At 40.1% G+C, this 18,334-nt stretch overlaps 1 protein-coding gene across 18 annotated transcripts in view; it reads left to right on the forward strand.

The window, feature by feature from the left end:
• Positions 1 to 18,334, forward strand: part of LOC142072579 (uncharacterized) — a 265,356-nt gene that overhangs the window by 63,970 nt on the left and 183,052 nt on the right. Inside the window, exon 4 of one of the 18 annotated variants that reach the window (XR_012669053.1) lies at positions 2,030 to 2,080. The exons of the other annotated variants lie outside the window; for them this stretch is intronic. The gene's annotated coding sequence lies outside the window, so the exon portion shown is untranslated. The remainder of the gene's footprint in view (positions 1 to 2,029; positions 2,081 to 18,334) is intronic. 18 annotated transcript variants of the gene reach the window in all.

Genomic DNA, 18,334 nt, shown 5'->3' on the forward strand with positions numbered 1-18,334 from the left:
CATCTGGTGCTAAAGTTCATAAATGAAACCTGGGGGAACCAGATGCTTCATTTCTTGACTGCATCGTGTCTGCACATACTGATGGTGAATTGAAAACAGGACTGTCTCATAAATCAACAAAATCTATTTTTGTACTCTTGATTTCCATTCCGAACATCCATATAACACCCAAACAAATGTGGTAAAATTGGTTCCTTGAGAAACCCTTTATGTTTAGTAACAGTGTGGACATGTTAATAAAAAAGAGAGGGGGGAAAAAAAGAACCAGTCCTCGGAATAAAAAAGCTCAGAATGAATGACTATTCCTGGAGATCAATGCAGAAGGCATTGCACTTAGCAAAACCGATGGAGGGACTGAATGGAATCACTAGGCAGGTTCTAAGATTTGCTAAAAGGGCTGAGATAGGTAAAGAAAGGACATAATAGCTTGAGATTTCACAGCACTGGGCTTTGTAAAAGGGCTTAAAGGATAAATTCTGCCCTCCCGTTACAGATAGGGATAACTAAGGACAAAATCTGACCCTGTTTGGATGTGGAGTTGGAGGATCACCCATGTATATTCCTATGGAGATAAACTTTGTTTGGTAGCCATCCTTTGTTCATCTATACTATGGAACAATGGCCTTTGCTTGCTGTACTATTGGCTCGATGTTGCAGTCCTTTCTGAGCGAAATCTTCAGTTAACTGCCATACATAAAAAGAAAAGGAGTACTTGTGGCACCTTAGAGACTAACCAATTTATTTGAGCATGAGCTTTCGTGAGCTCACTTGCGAATACAGACTAACACGGCTGTTCCTCTGAAACCTGCCATACATAGGAGTTTTGCCCAAGTAAGGACAGCAGGATTGGACCTTATTTTTTTTAGAGTCTGTTATTGGTTTCTGATCAAAGTAATAAACAAAACATCTCATACATACCAATGGGTTACTTTTACATTTCTTCCTCTAGTTAATAGCCCCAATCTCACCCCTCCAAGTCCAAAAAATACATGTCAAAAATTTCTAATATGTAAATATAGCTAAAATGCCTTTGATTTTTTTTTATTTGAAATACCTTGTGAGGAAGGGTAAGAATGACGGTAATAAGATTAGACAGTTATTTGTTAAAGCATATACAGATCTTGATAGTTCTGTTAATGATTTCAAACAAATATTTTTCTTTACATCCACCCTACACATTGAGTGTAGGTGGGGTGGCAGATGTGAGTCTTTAATAGGGATTTGAATGATGTAAGTCTCTGCCCCAACTGTGAGACTGTGAGTAAGTTGGCTTGAAGAAGGTGTCCCAAACATAAAGAATGACATGGAAAAAATTCCAGAGACATTTGTGAGGGTATCAAGGCTGACATTGCTGGTGGAGCAGATAGATTGATGCATGAGAGGGGATGGGCAAGGATGTGAAGTTATGGAGTAGACAAACAGACTGCTTTTAATGTATAGTCTATTTAACTAAATGGAACTCTGAGGGCTCAATTTTTCTCCCATTGAATTAATGGACGTTTTGTCTTTGATTTCATTCAGGATCAAGCCTTTCCTGGGGGATTTCCCCCCCCACTTCATACACTGAACTTCACACCCTCTTTCACGTTAAGAGGGAGTTACTATAAGCGACAGAACTGTTCTCTATTCCTCTTAGTTCAAAATATGTCCCCAACTAATACAATTTGCGATATGTCATAAAACACAAAGGAAAGCACTTTTCATGCCAAATATCAGAAAAGTGCTCTCTTTTCTCAACTGCACAAGTAACAGAAATGATGCATTCATTTTAAATTCCATTCATGTAAGCCCTAATAAAAGCTATTATAAAATACAATTGTGTGGAGACAAAAAGAGAGATAATATCACTATAGCTCAATATAAAATTTAAGTAATTAAGACATGAAAACTATTATGCAATTTACTATGAATGCAACATGAATAATAACATGTTTAACCATTTTGCTTATGGTTTATTTTTCTTACAGTGCTTTTTGAAAATGTTTGAGGTACACATATTGCTAATGGTCTAAATTCCATATTATTTTAGGAAATGAGCAGGACATTGCAGTGAAAATTAAGCTAGTTGGGTTTTTTCAAGGTAAGTCGTGTATGTATTTTTAGACATGGATGCATATGTGGCACTATTCCACACACTGGGTTCTATTTGGAAAAAGTCATTTTTGCATGATTTGGGTTATGGCTATAAATAACACAGCACCTACATTGTGTACTGGGAGTAGAGTCAGTAGTATTTCAGCAGTGCAAGCCTGGCAGCTGCAGAATAGTCATGTGTTCGCCTGCAGACAGACTGATGGAGCCAAAGATGAAAACAGCAGAAAGAAAAGTGGTGTTTTTTAAAGTGTATCTTAATCTCTACATGTTTCTTTCACAGTGTCAGACAGAATATGTGTACCCTCTTCTCCAGTTAGCTTCAGGAACCCCATTATGAATGGTTGTGGGGGATCTTAGCCCTCTGGGACAGGAGTTCCTAGCTCCTGCTTTTCTCCTAGTCCACTGAACGTTATAGTTCTGTGTCTCTGGTGTGGATATTCTTGCTTCAGCAGCTGACGTATGCAATGCAGTCACATGCATGTATTGTACTGCTTACCAACACTTAGCAACATCTGCTCTATGATCTTACACTTCTATTTTTCATATCATGAATTTTTTTTTACGTTCATGCTCAGACCCAGAGCAACTTGTTTGCTTCATTTCAGATGTCAGGCTGTGTCAGTGCCTTCGACTGGAATACATTATCCCAGGGAGCTGGAAATGGTACTGTAATTGGTATTGGTGATTCAGTAGGTGGCACTCTTCTCTTTAAATCAGTACTGGACCAATGCCCCAGCATAGAATAGGTTACAATAGTAGCCTCCAAAGGGGCTACACCACAACCCCAGGTTGCACACACTGTGAGAAGCTGCTGTATACCATGGCTATTGCTCCTCTATATCTGTGGGGGTTTGGGGCCACTCTCCTCTTACCTGCCCTAAAGGCATCCTCCATTCCTGTCACATGCAGAGGACGAAAGCAGGGCTTAAGTGGAGTGGATGGGCTTTGGTGAGCCCCTCTGACCTTGGGTGACTTTCACCCATAGGATCAAATTCTGCCCATGGTTGCACATAACTTGCATTGAGCATCAGAGGACAGATGCCTTAAGTGGTAGAGATGCTTTGCACCTGCAATTTCCAAAACAACATAATGAACAAATGGTTCAAGCTGAGTGGTCCTAGGTATAATGTTCACGTAATGAAGCAATAAGGGTTTTGTAGTTAAAGAACAGGCTTATGGGGCAGGAACCCTGGCTCTTGGTCCTGGCTCTGACAGTGAATCTTGGGCTTGTCTCTTAAGTCAACGTTTTCAGGTATCCACTAATCTTGGGAAGCTTGAAGAAACTTGGACCAGACTCCCAGATGCTGAGCACCCACAGCTCCATCTGAGGTCTATGGGTGTGAGGGTGCTCAGAACTTCAGAAAATCAGGTCCCAGGTATCTCAAGCTGTGCACCTAAATTTAGAAACTGTTGGCTTAAATTCCTCTCTGCCTCAGTTTCTCTGTCTGTAAAATGGGGAGCATCATCATTACCTGTTTTGAAAGACAGGTTTATTGTGAAGCTTGCATATGTTTGTAAAGCATTTTGACAATCTTGAAGGAAAAGTACTATATTAATGTTGAGCATTATAATTATCACGGGGGGAAATTGCTTTATGGAGTCAAACTTTTAGATTGTTCAGGATCGTTGGGGCAGAGACTGTATCTTCATGTGTTTTTCTCCAGCTCCTTGCACAATGGGCCCTGATCTTGCTTGGGCACTATAATTATTAAATAATAATAATATTATGAATATTGACCAATTTGTTCTTAGGTTACAAATGAGTCAGGCAGTCGTCATAACTTATAGATGACACTACTGAGGCTGGAAGGCCAAAAATTAGGCCTATCAAGTTTTGGTTTTGCAATTAGTAATGCTCATCATGAAATTACAACTGCTATGCTTGCCTGTTAGCAGGGTATGACCAGCTCTGCTCACATGTGTAAACTAGTTGAAGTCAGTATCACGACTGATATGACAGGGTTGGGGTCACCTGCTTTATCTGACATAGTAAATTGTTTGAACAAAAAGGTGATAAAATGCAGCCAAGTTAGGAAAAGTCAGTCATGCACAAAAGTAATAAGTACTTGAGTCTACATGGTCTAATGAATGGGTTCTCAGTCTGGGGGCTGAGAGTCCAAATGGGTCATGAACAGATCAGTGGGAAGGTTTGTTGCAATCACCCTCTTTATGGCTAGATGAGAGGAGGGTCTCAAAATTTCTTTCTGCGGTAACGTGGGGTCACACTTTGGAAAAGACAAGAAACACCTGTTTAGAGGATAGAACACGGAAGGGTTCTGTTCCTAGTTCTGCATCTAACCTGATGTATAACCTTAGGCAGAATCCTCTCCACCCCAGGTACTGCAGCACTTCCACTATCTGTGACATGGAGATAACACATACTGAGCCACCTTTGTAAACTGCTTTGAGAACAGTGGATAAAAAGGGTCAAAAATAAATCTGAAATAAGAGCTAAGCGTTGTATCTTTATGACACTACTAGGAATGTTCAGCCACTCTGACTGTTCCACTGGCTGAAACTTTGACATCTCTTTTTGGAGAAGCAATGCCACTTTATACAGTAGATCGCTGCATTGTCTCTGTTTGGAGTAGGGTGTGTGTGTGTGTGTGTGTGTGTGTGAGAGAGAGAGAAAGAGATGGGAGGGAAGGGTTATTTTTTTAGACGTTATCTTGAAAAGAAATTTAAAAAAAACCCCAAACTCCAAGGTATTTATAATAAATTAACAAAGGCTGTTGCTGGGGGTCACATGTTCTCTATCTTGCCAAGTCTGCTTTGCCTCACTGCCTCGTGGTCTTTTTCATCAGGCCCAAATTGCTGACAGAATGACACTCTAATAGGAAAAGACACCATTTGGAACAGTTATTAATATATAAAAAGGACCAAGTTAGTAAAGGGTTAGCCATCTAAATGTCCAAGTTCAACAAGACACAATTAGGGTTGCATTATCTCTCTCCCTGGAGCACATATGTGTGATTTTATGAAGCTTAGGAAGGAGGCCAATTTAGCCCTAAATGTATCTTGTTTAACTTGGCCACTGAAATGGTTAATATCTTTTAAAAAAATAGATATCATATCTTTATATAGCTTGGATTTTTCCTAACTCGGTAGTTACTGCATAATAAATACTTTTGATCACAGATCACTTTTGTATTATTTATAAATGTAATTGTGTTTGAGGATTTATTTATTCATATCACATCAAAGAAAAGGCATATTATTAACAAAGGGCCATATGCTATCCTTTGTATAAAAAAAAGGTCCAGAAAGGGCTAAGTACTATGAAATTGAGCTGTGTAAGTTAATATTGTCAGGCCATTCTGTCACCAGAAAACTGTTTGTAGTAGCCAGTGGGTGTGGCTAGAAACATCTAATGAGACATTTTAAAATACAGAACAAAACACTCCTGTGGCAGAATGGGAAGATGTGGAGCACTGGGCTACTATACTGTTGGCAGCATCTGGAGTAAGCTACACAGCTCCTGTGAACATGCAGTGAATTGAACCCTACATCCCCCCAGTTTTGACCCCTGGCTGAACTCAGATTCAATGAAACAATTCTATATATGTCACGCTACCCAGCAGTACCTAGGGTTGTGAGGCACCTTGCCACCATTGGCTCTTAGCATGAGGCAGTCTTGTCTGTGCCTGCTATGGATCAGTGCCCTTAAACCACGAGCTGCTGGTAACATAAGCACAGCATTGCAGGCCTCGCTTTCTCTGTACAGGTTAACGACAGGCACACACCAGTTCCCGAGTCCTCTGAGCGTCCATCTGGAGAGCTCAGCCCCTATTCCACTGAACAGTCACAGAACTCTTATATCCTCTGTTTCCAAAGGAACAGTACACCCCAGCTTGTGAGATTAAATTCGAGATCACCACTTTACTTAACACACAACAGTTTTTATATACATATAGTGAGTACAAGAATAAGTTCATTATCAAAGAATACAGTTTCAAGTGATAGAGTGAAAATATTGGAAACAAAAAATCATAACATACTTTCTACAGCCTAAACTTAACTTACAAGGCATTCCCTTACGTTCTACAAGATAGCTTACCCTGTGTTTTTTTTCCACAGCATTTTCAACCAGTCTGTCTGAAATCCCTTCTTATAAGATCAAGCCTGCGGGTGGCTTGTCCTCACAGATTGAAGGAATGCTTGGGGGGTTCTTCCGCACCTGAGATATAGTTTCAGATTTAAGAAAATCAGAATGGCCCTATGGGGTCAGGCAAAAGGTCAGGTCCAGATGATTCAGAGGGAATGAACAGAACAGGGCAATTATCAAGTGATCCATCCCGTGTCGTCAAGTCCCAATTTCTGGCAGTCAGGTGTTTAGGGACACCCAGAGCATGGGGGTTGCATCCCTGACCATCTTGGTGAATAGTCATTAACGGAGCTACCTTCCATGAATGTATCTAATTTTTTTTTTAACCCAGTTATACTTTTGGCCTTCACAACATCCTCTGGCAATGAGTTCCACAGGTTGACTGTGCATTGTGTGAAGACGTATTTCCTTATGTTTGTTTTAAACCTGCTCCCAATTAATTTCATTGGGTGATCCATCATTCTTGTGTTATGTGAAGGGATAAATAACACTTCATTATTCACTTTCTCCACAGCATTCATGATTTTATAGACCTCTGTCATGTCCCCCCTAAGTCATTTATTTTCTAAACTGAACAGTCCCAGTCTTTTTAACCTCTCCTATATGGAAGCTGTTTCATACCCCTAATCATTTTTATTGCCCATCTCTGTATCTTTTCCAATTCTAATATACCTTTTTTGAGATGGAATGACTAGAACTGCATACACTATTCATGGTGTGGATGTACCATAGATATACATGGTGGCATTATGATATTTTCTGTCTTATTATCTATTCCTTTCTTAATAGTTCCCAGCATTTTGTTAGCTTTTTTGATTGCCGCTGTACATTGATGTTTTCTGAGAACTATCCACGATGACTCCAGGATCTCTTTCTTGAGTTGTAACAGCTAATTTAGAACCCCCATCTTTTTGTACGTATAGTTGGGATTGTTTTCCAATATGCATTACTTTGGACTTACCAGTGTTAAATTTAATCTGCCATTTTGTTGCCCAGTCACCCAGTTTAGTGAGATCCCATTTTAACTCTTTGCAGTCAGCTTTGGATTTAACTATCTTGAATAATTTTGTATCATCTACAGTTTTGCCACCTCATCCTTCACCCCCTTTTCCATATCATTTATCAATATGTTGAACAGCTCTGGTCCCAGTACAGATCCTTTGGAGACCCTGCTATTTGCCTCTCTCCCTTGTGAAAACTGACCATTTATTCCTAACATTTGTTTCCTGTCTTTTAATCCATTACTAATCCATGAAAAGACCTTTCCTCTTATCGCATGACTCCTTACTTTGTTTAAGAGCCTTTGGTGTGTGATCTTTTCAAAGGCTTTCTGAAAGTCCAGGTACACTCTGTCCACGGGATCACTCTTGTCCTGGAGCTTGACGACACCCTCAAAGAATTCTAATAGATTGGTGATGCATAATTTCCCTTCACAAAAGCCATGTTGACTCTTCCCCAACATATTGTGTTCATCAGTGTATCTGATAATTCTGTTCTTTACTATTATTTCAACCAATTTGCATGATTCTGAAGTTAGGCTTACCAGCCTGTAATTGCCAGGGTCACCCTTGGAGCCTTTTTAAAAAATTGGTGTTACATTAGTAATCCTCCAGGCATGTAGTAAAAAGGCTGATTTAAGTGATAGGTTACATACCACAGGTAGTAGTGCTGTAATTTTATATTTGAGTTCCTTCAGAACTTTTGGTGAACACAGTCTGGTCCAAGTGACTTATTACTGTTTCATTTTTTAATTTGTTCCAAAACCTCCTCTGCTGACACCTGAATCTGGGACAGTTCCTCAGAATTGTCACCTCAAAAGAATAGCTCAAGTGTGGGAATCTCCCTCATATCCCCTGTAAAGAATTCATTTAGCGTCTCTGCAACAGACTTGTTTTCCTTGCATGCTCCTTTAGCACCTGGATTGTCCGATGGCCTCCTGATTGTTTGGCAGGCTTCTGATGTACTTAAAAAAAATTTGTTCTTAGTTTTTGTGTCTTTTGCTAGTTGCTCTTCAAATTCTTTTTTTGGTCTCCCCAGTTATATTATAAAATCATTATACTAATTAAATGTTAATTGTCTTACTGCTAAACTCCTGCTGTTTTTTCCTGCAACTTCTGCAATCTATAGATTAGCATTTTGCTCAGATTGTAAATGGGTGTCCATTGTGAACCAAACAATATTTAATTTGCACATGACCAATCAGCGTGACATAAGTATCTTTCCCCCCTTGCCTGCTAGGAGTTTTTGGATCACTTTTTAGTGAGCTGCCTTAACTCACAGACCTAGAGAACATATTTTGTAGTGTAGTAGTTTATTATTTACTTTATATCTATATATGTAAATAAACTCTTCACATATTTTCCATATATATATATTTCACATTTATTATGATGACCAGTATGATGACAGACTTTTGTCAGAGAACCTACATGACATTCTTTGGCAATCTAATATGTAGATACCAGACCCAGGGGATTTCTGTAATCTTTATGTACCCATGTGCTCTCTGCAAGTTGGCATCAAGAGGTTTTTGGGTCACTCAACATAAAGGTACAGATTGTAGCTGATAGTAAAATGAAGCTGCCTAGTGAGTTGGAGGATGATGGTGTTATGCATGATTACTGAGAAAATGAGCAGGATATGGGGAGAAAGATTAAGAGCTTTGTTTTAGCCATGCTCAGCTTAAACTGATGACTGAACATCCATGAAGAGAATGTCAGGAAGACAAGCTGAGATTTTACTTTGGACAGAACTAGAGGGATCTGGAGTAGAGCAGTAGATTTGTGAGTCGTCAGAATCCAGATGATAGTGTTACCTCTTTTGTACCTAAGCAGTTAGTCTAATTCAGGGTGTGCAGGTTGTTTCCACTGGGAGGAGAAATTGATGACTGAGTCAGGTGTTTTTTTTATGCAATCCTGTTGATTTACAAAGAATGTGCAAAGTCCTCTTTCTCTGAACACAGCAAGAATCAAACAGGAGATGGTTTCTTTGCTCACAGCTCCAAGCTGCATTCAGAATACACAGCCCCCTGAGCTTTCTCTTTAAGCTTTTCTCAGGGCCACACTCTCTGTGCTTATTCAGGCTCTGTCTGGTGCCTTCTCTCTCAGCTTCTCTGGTCTTTCTGCCTCTCTTTCACTAACACACACATCTTCACAAATCAATACACAGAGAAACCCCTCCACCCACATTGGCCTTGCATGTGCCTGTGTTTTGGGTGGTACTATGTGCCTGTGGTTGGGGGTGGAGGTTGCTGTTGTTTCAGTTATCTGGTTTCATAAAGGAGTGTAACTGTTTCTTACCACTATCTGAACTGGGAGTTAGTTATGCATGGCTGGTTTCAATGCGGTTTAGCCCAAACCATAACAATAGCCAAATCCATGTTTTTGAATGAGATCATTCGAAAAGTAGGTGATGGGTGGGACAAGGCGGATTCACTGAATGAGAAGCTAATGGGCTGATTAGAGAGAGGATGGAGTTGCAAAAGCTGAGGGAGGACAAGATTTCACAAAAAGGACAACAGTTGGCAGTGTCAAAAGCAGCTGAGAGGACCAGGGGAGTAAGGGAAAAATCAGATCCTGAGATTTGGCTAGGAAAAGCTCCTTAAAAGCTCTGAGAGCAATTTCAATGGAGTATAAAGTGGAAACCAGATTGAAAAGGGTCTAGCATTGAACTGGAGGACAATAAATCGAAACACATGTAGGAGAGAGAAGAGAGAGGGTGGCAGCTGGAGGAGCAGGCAGGATTAGAAATGGAGTTTTGTGATAGGAGAAACTTTTGGGCTATATATTTTACTATATCTAGTACACCAATATCTAGTCAAATTAATTTTGCCAGTGATGTTAGAGAGAGCAGAGATTGTGTTACAGACAATGGTCTGAAGTTGTAATGTGTGGACTTGTCCATATTCCGGACTCCCCATCACAGTCCCTCCTGTAGAGATTCAGTAACAACACTGTAATGACAAAAGTCTGTTTATTATGGATGAAAAGTAAAACATTTTTATTAAAGAATTCCTAAAATAGAAACGTACAAGGAAAGGAAAATGCTTGGGTTAAATTTTTATTATTTTGTGTCAAACCAATAAAGACTGAACTTTTTTCTCCATTCATCACTTTATTTTTTTAATGATAAGAAATACAGAATTTAATACTTTTAGGAATATAAGATGAGATTCAAATAGACATAGCAGTATGCAGCAATCACTGCCCATGCATTACTCTCAGGCATGTCACTGTTATTAAACAGGGCCCACTTTTATTAAGAATCTACTACCATCAGGTCTCTTCCAGGAAGGGAAACTGAGTAAGTTACTATCCTCCATCCCACAGCATATCTATATCTGCCTTGACCCGATGGAACAGGGATGGGAATATAGCAGTGCCAGTTACGTGAAGATTCCGACAGCCATATTGGAGGAGAAATATCCATTTTGACCAACACCACAATAGCTTTTAGAAACTGTTATGAAGCATATTTACTGCCTGTAATTAAAGCAAAAATCAGTGCCTTACAGTTTTATTCAAGTCAGAAAGAAACTAAGTGTCCTTCTGCCAAAGTTTAAGTGCTACATTTTTTTCATTAAAATTTAACAAATGTTCATCTTAAAATAGACTGACAATGGGTCAGGCTGCTCCACTTTATCTATTATGAACCTAAAATGTGTCACAGCCAGTACTGACTCTTCCCAGATCAATCTGTAATCTTACTCCTGAACTGAACATATTTACTGTCAGAGGAGATAGTGACTTTTGTGTATCTGTTGTTTAAAACAGTGACAACATCCTGAGATACCTGAAGAGGACTGCAGCAGATCAACTTTCCCTCCCCCCGCTGTGTGAATAGTTCAGTCCAGTCCTCCCATTCAGATGTTTTATGGGAATTATCACTGGGTACATATCTCCATCTCTGTTGTAGCTCTTTTAAATTTAAACTATAAGTACAAAAGTTGCCTATTACTTGGACTAATAATCCTGCCTAGGGGTGAAAGTAAGCCGGTACGGCATACCGGTAAAAAGTGGTCGCCAGTACCAGCCCATGCTCAGCTGATGTTAAAGCGCTGTTACGGCAGCGCTTTAACGTCATTGCCCCTTTTGCCCCTCCCGGGCCACTGACAGGGGGGACGGAGAGGGGTCAAAAGGAGCAGCTGCCCTGGGGCCATGATTTAAAAGGGCTGCAGCAGCGGCCAGAACTCCAGGCCCTTTAAATCGCTGCTGGAGCCCTGGGTGGCATGGGCCAAGCAGCGCAGATGGGCTGGCTGGGGGATGCTGACCCCCCACCCCAGCCCCGCCCTTTCCACCCACGGCCCTGCCTCTTCCAGGGGCCAGAGTTGGCCCCCGTACTGGGTATGTGTTGAATGTTACTTTCACCTCCTGATCCTGCCTCATGTTGAGTAGTACCTTATTCCACAAATTGTCCCGTCAAAGTCAAATTAGATTGTAAATGCTTCAGGGCGGGGACTGTATCTTATGTTTATACAGTGCCTACCACAATGAGGCCCTGATCTTGACAGGGGACCATGTGTGCTACCATAATGCAAATAGTAATAATAAATTGGGGAGGAAAGTGCTAACCAATGTGAGAAAGGATATCAGAATCTGGCCCTGTCATGATAAAGTATGTTAAATACAGGTTTCAGAGTAACAGCCGTGTTAGTCTGTATTCGCAAAAAGAAAAGGAGTACTTGTGGCACCTTAGAGACTAACCAATTTATTTGAGCATGAGCTTTCGTAAGCTACAGCTCACTTCATCGGATGCATACCGTGGAAACTGCAGAAGACATTATATACACACACATACCATGAAACAATACCTCCTCCCACCCCACTGTCCTGCTGGTAATAGCTTATCTAAAGTGATCATCAAGTTGGGCCATTTCCAGAACAAATCCAGGTTTTCTCACCCTCCGCCCCCCCACACACAAAGTCACTCTCCTGCTGGTAATAGCCTATCCAAAGTGACCACTCTCTTCACAATGTGTATGATAATCAAGGTGGGCCATTTCCTGCACAAATCCAGGTTAGAAATGGCCCACCTTGATTATCATACACATTGTGAAGAGAGTGGTCACTTTGGATGGGCTATTACCAGCAGGAGAGTGAGTTTGTGTGTGTGTGTGTGTGGGGGGGGGGCGGAGGGTGAGAACACCTGGATTTGTGCTGGAAATGGCCCAACTTGATGATCACTTTAGATAAGCTATTACCAGCAGGACAGTGGGGTGGGAGGAGGTATTGTTTCATGGTCTGTGTGTGTATATAATGTCTTCTGCAGTTTCCACGGTATGCATCCGATGAAGTGAGCTGTAGCTCACGAAAGCTCATGCTCAAATAAATTGGTTAGTCTCTAAGGTGCCACAAGTACTCCTTTTCTTTATGTTAAATACAGAATTTAGAAAGCTGATTAGTCATTGACAGAGTTACACATATGAAATATTATTTAAGGAAGGCGCTCGCATTCTGTAGTGTTTAGTACTAAAACCCATGTTGAACTAAATCCAGAATAACATGTAGATTCTGGCATAACAAGAAATTTAGAGCTAGATCTTGTGTGAGATTTTGGTGGTGTTCCCCTCTATATTCTACCAGTTCTACATGTAATCTAGGATCAAGGTGAAAATATAACACAAAGATTTTTGATGTCATTGTATTATTTAAAACAATTGCCAAAGTCAAACTAGAAGTAAATGGCTACTAATATTTTGTGTGTGTGCCGCTGTGTGTGCTTCCTAAATGCCACTAGGAAATAAGAGTAATTTTGATATTAAAATGATTACTGCCATTTTTGTAATAAACTGAGGCGACTTTAAAAGTCTGTCCCCAATATCTTTCATGATTTAGACCTCACACAAGCTATAATTGTGCTATTAAAGGAAAGAGAGCTAATCTTTTTGCATTTGAAGTAAGCCCTCATCATCAGACCCGACAAAGCCAGACAGATCAAAAAAGAGTAAAAAAGAGCATTTAAGGAAATTAGTACAAGTGTCAGTTAAAAGGTAAAAATTAATGCACTTATTATTGAAATATGGTTGAAACCTACGTTCTTTTCATTTCTTTGATATTACCAAAGCATAAAACATTCAATTAACTTTCCATTGTGTTTGGGGGTGGGGGTGGGGGCAAAGAATTGTCATTGAAGTGTTAGGTGTGTAGGTGGTGTGTGCAAGGCAAAAAACGTTGAGATACAAGCAGAAGATACAGCAAAGGCTTGTACTTAGCAGTCCACAAAAATAGTCAGCTCCTTTCATGTGTTCCCGGATAGTTTTCTTGGCATGTATATGGCTTCCATAAGGGTACTGAACTGAGCCTTTGAGAAGGTAGCATGCATTTATTTAAATCATCACCAGGGAGTATTTCCCCTACTGATTATTATTATCTAGATGCTTGAAACCTGCATGGCTATACACCCAATTCCTAATAAAAAGTTAATTCAGATAAATTGGTAATATTTTGGACCATTGAGTGATAATACGTGGTAACATAAGTGAAACAGATACATTTAATTTGTACTTACTTTCAGTCATAAATATGAATTCCCACGGCTGTATCTTTTATTCTTTGAAAGCTGTTACCAAGACTGCTGATTTGCAAAAACTGATTTAGGATATTTCAAGATATCTCCTTGATTTGCAACTGTTTTATGTTGGCAGTGCAGAAGCTGCAAATAATGTGTAGTTATGCAGCAGTATTCCCATCCTTTGTGCCATTTAAAGTGAAGGAGAGCAGCTTTTTAAAAATGTAATGGTATAGAATAAAGAGAGGCAAAATGCTAAAATCACACAAACTAGGAAGCCCTCTGAATCAATTCAGCTTGGCTGTTAACGGAATCTTCCTAACATATTGGGTGGAAATATCTCACTCTTAACTGTCCCCTCCTGCCTCCATTTTAACTGAGATTTAATAATATTAAGATGATTCTGTAATGTTCAGCATGGTTTAATAAACAAAAATGATTTGCTAATTGGCATAAAATATCTGTGATTATTTTTTCATGTATTTATGATTTTGCAGTAAGAGAACAGCTGCTAAATATTTTCTTGCATGCTGATTCCCCTTAACCAACATTCTTCTTAATGCAGGCTACGTAAGTTAGACATTGTGTTTTACAAATGTGTTCCTTGGAAACATCAGCTTGATGACAAAGTAGGGCACCTTTGGGTACTAATAATCAGATTTCTCCCAAAATGCTGCTGTTAAATTAGGAGATAAATCTTAAATGAAAAATCCTTTGCAATATTTGTGCTACTCCCAAGCCAAATGTGTACTAGCACTTAAGGAAAACATCCCCAGTTTTAACACCCAAACTCACTGATGTGATTATTATTCCTATTGATATGCATATGATAGAAGTTAATGCTATACTGACAGATTTAAAGCTTTGTAAATGTGCTGAATCAAACTAGAAAGGTAAAAGCAGCCGTTACCCTAAGACCTAAAAGAGAGACACTAATCAGCTGACTTTTTTCCTCATCTCCTTACAGATGGTTGAGAACACAGTTTTTGTAAGCATTATTAAAATGCAAGGCTGAAAACAGCTTAGCCAAAGGCAAAAAGGGTTTGACCCTCAAATATTGATTAAATTCTATTGATCACATGGAAATAGGATGGAGACACACATGTGGCAGATTTAGGTTGATGGGCTTTGTGATTCACAGGCCCACAAGCTTACAGAGTAAAACAGGGGAAGGGAAATCAGAGCATGAACTGCCTCTAGTGCCAACAGTCGGACCTCTCAGAACTCATACTTGAAAGTTCTCTACTCACTTTGCAAGACTGTGTTGTCAGAGGGACAGATTCTGCAAGGTGCTGATGGGTTTCTGAGCACCCTCAGCTCCTGGTGAACTCAGTAGAAGTTGAGATACCCGTCCCTTGCAAGGTCAGGGTCTCTATTCACTAATATACTTTTTAGTGGCCTACTATGGAAAAAAGGTCAGCAGCCAAGCCTCCTTCTCTCAGACCATGTAGGTTGGTGGGGGAAGGAGAAAGATTATCCTCTGACCACGAGGAGAAGAGAGAGGAAATAGAGGGAAAAGGATAGTTAATAGGGTTTGATTCTGGTACCTAGAACAAAACCTGGGGATTTGTTGAGGGAGGAAGAGGGTAGATGAAATTTCTGAGGGCCAAGACTGTAAGAGAATAGCCTACCCCTTATCACCCAACCATAGCGTCACTGGAGCCCTTCAGAATCCTAAAGCTAGCTCTGGTTGCCTCCTATCCTAGAAGGGGGAGATCTGGCCAGCCTGTGTGTTACAGGTCTCAATGGAATCTCAAATGCTTGTTTTTCTGGGGTACAAGGCTATGTAATTCTTATGGTCAAAGAAACTACAGTGATTGCTTCGAGAACTGCTCCCTTGAATCGTGCATAGCCACTATGAATTCACCATAGATATGTTAAGAAACAGATACAGAAAATAAACAGTTGCTGTGGGATAAACAGTGGGATAAATACACTGGAGAACTAATAATCCAGGGCAATCACACATATTCTACTAAACCATTGTTGCACTGTTAGCACATCCAGTGAATTTATGTAGGCTTTCCACGCTACATATGTTGGGCTGCTGAAATGTCTTTTTCCTAGTCACTTGCCAATAAAACGAAATATGCTTGCTTATTTCTGCATAGGACTCTCTGGTAGATCAGAGAAGATCAATGGAATGCTGCAGAAAAAGATACATCATTTAAGATATCTAAACAGTAAAATATTTGGTGAATGACTTTTAACTGGTGAACTGTGAGTATTACAAAAGGTAGAGAGATTGATTCTAGTGCCTAGAACTACACTTAGGGATCTCTTGTCCTCTTTATATGCATGTAAGACTGTGATGAAGCGCAGAAACTGCCCATTGGCATGGAAGGCGTTAAAGAGAGCCTTTGGGCTCAGCTAGCCCCTCCCTGTTATACCTACTGCCAATGCCAGGACTGGAGGGGGAAGAAAAAGAGAGGCCCTGGTTCAGTTTGGGGCTGACTGGTGAAGAGGTAGAAGTTAGCTGCCTCCCTACATGAGGGGAAGAGCCACTATCCTGCCAGCCAAGGCAGCTGCCAGGAAATAAATACCATCTCCATGGCCAAAGGAGGCTGTGGAAAAGATTTAGGAGGATCTGACCTAAGAGACAACTGGGTAACCAAAGCACAGTGATCTTTTGGGGTTCCGGCCCTACCAAACCTATCACTGCCTCACCCAGAGGAACCAGGGTCTGTCCATGAGGAAGCACTAATAGAGACAAAGCCACCATGGAGACTTGGATTATAGGGGCCATTCCCCAAACTGAAGGGACAGCACTAGGAAGTAGCCCAGGTCAGTGGATGTAGAGTCCCTGCTAGGTGGTCCCCTAGTCAAGGGTTGACTCATGGAGGGTCTGTGCTGGGACCCAGTGGAGTGGGAGGGCCCGGGACTGCCTACCCAACTTCCTTAAAGACTGAGGCACCTTGACCAGGGAAGCAAGGGGCTGGAAGTCAAATGTTCCAACCACTAGGCTTACTGGCCCTCTAAGCTCCCTGTTATAGACTACTATTAGCACTAGTGGGAAGTTATCCAGATATATAATGAGGTGACTAGATTTCCAGAGTGTGGGCAAGTTCTGTGAAAGCTTGTCTGAACTGCACAAACAACGTATCTCAGTCCTGACAAGTAACACCCTCCTTGTTCCAGTATTTGATCTTTCCAGAGAAAAGGCCTTCCCTCGTGCAGAATCATAAAAAGGTAATGGGCCAGATCCTTTGCTGGGGTAAAGTTCAGATTAAGTGTACGAAGCATGTTTCAATTATAATCTATGCTAAATTTTAAACTAGGTCACCAAGATGGACAGTCAGAACTTTAAATTACCTTGCTGCATGGTCTATCCTCACTATACTATAACTTTACCATTGCTCTGAATTTACTTTTGCTGTCCAAAGACAATGCTGAATAACATGTCAAATGTGTGTTTGCTCAAGAACTGTCACTAGATTGTAAATACCATGTGTGTCTTTCTAAATGGATTTCTTTTAGCATCTTTTTCTTTTAGTGGCAGTATCATAGGCTAATTCTACAACATCCTACCCACTTGCTTTCATTCAAGTTAAATGGTAAGCATACAGTAAAAATTGGAAAATTTAAAATAACTAGGATAATATCAAATTAGAGATCAACTTTTTTGGCAATGTTTATTTTTGTCCGGTGCAAAAAGCAACTAACCTGTAAAATATAAAAGGATAGTAATAATTTCCTAGCTCTAATGATAATTTCAGAGATTTTATTCTGTTCTGTATGTTTATTGGATCAGAATGTCCTGGGCAGTCTGTATTATCTTTTTTAGCAGTTAGTGACAAAAACTATTTCTCATATGAAGGAAATGTTAACTTGCATATTTATAAAACTTCCTGAATATTTTCTGCACAACCCTCCAAAAGTTTATAAAGTAAAATCTTAATTTAGAACGTGTACTGCATACAGTGTGATGACTTAATCTTTCTGTATTTTATTAATAAAAGTATTTCAGAACAGAAAGCATAAATGGAAAGTCACATACAATGTGAATGTCGAAGCTTAGGAATGCTTTTCTTTTCTTGGTCCTATTAATAATGACTCTAGTTGCTGTAGTGTACTAGTTATCATCTTTGGCTCACACAGGAAAGGTCCTTAGTTTGAAACTGAGCAGAAACAGTTCAGACTAGATGATCTAAAGGCTGCTTCTGGCCTTAAAAATCTATGAATACTGCATGAGGGATGAAGAATGGTCTAGTTATTAGCCTGGGATTCAGGAAACCTGGGTTTAACTCCCTGCTCAGATACTGCAGTAATAGGGAGAGGGGCATTTAAATACCTTAGCTAGAAATAGGAGTTGTAAAATTGTAGCTATATTAATATTTGTACGAAGAGTATGTGAAAGCAAAAAAAGTTTCTGCTTCAAGAGAAAATTCCATTTTCTTACCCTGAAGTACAGAGTGCAGCCCCTGTGATTAAAACAGTACATTATCACTGTAACAACACAAAGCAGGAATTAAAGAGCACCCTACAGTCTAGTAACATATTCCCAACAAGGGCTGAGGTGTTTTAATGAAATGTTTTAATCTGGATAGTACAAACTGTAGGTTTGACTGTGACATGTGCTGAACACCCTCAACTCACATGGGGTACCTGACAGCCTCACTGCATCACTGA

The sequence above is a fragment of the Caretta caretta genome, chromosome 6 (genome assembly GCF_965140235.1).
Source record: "Caretta caretta isolate rCarCar2 chromosome 6, rCarCar1.hap1, whole genome shotgun sequence".
In the NCBI taxonomy this organism is placed as follows: domain Eukaryota; kingdom Metazoa; phylum Chordata; order Testudines; family Cheloniidae; genus Caretta; species Caretta caretta.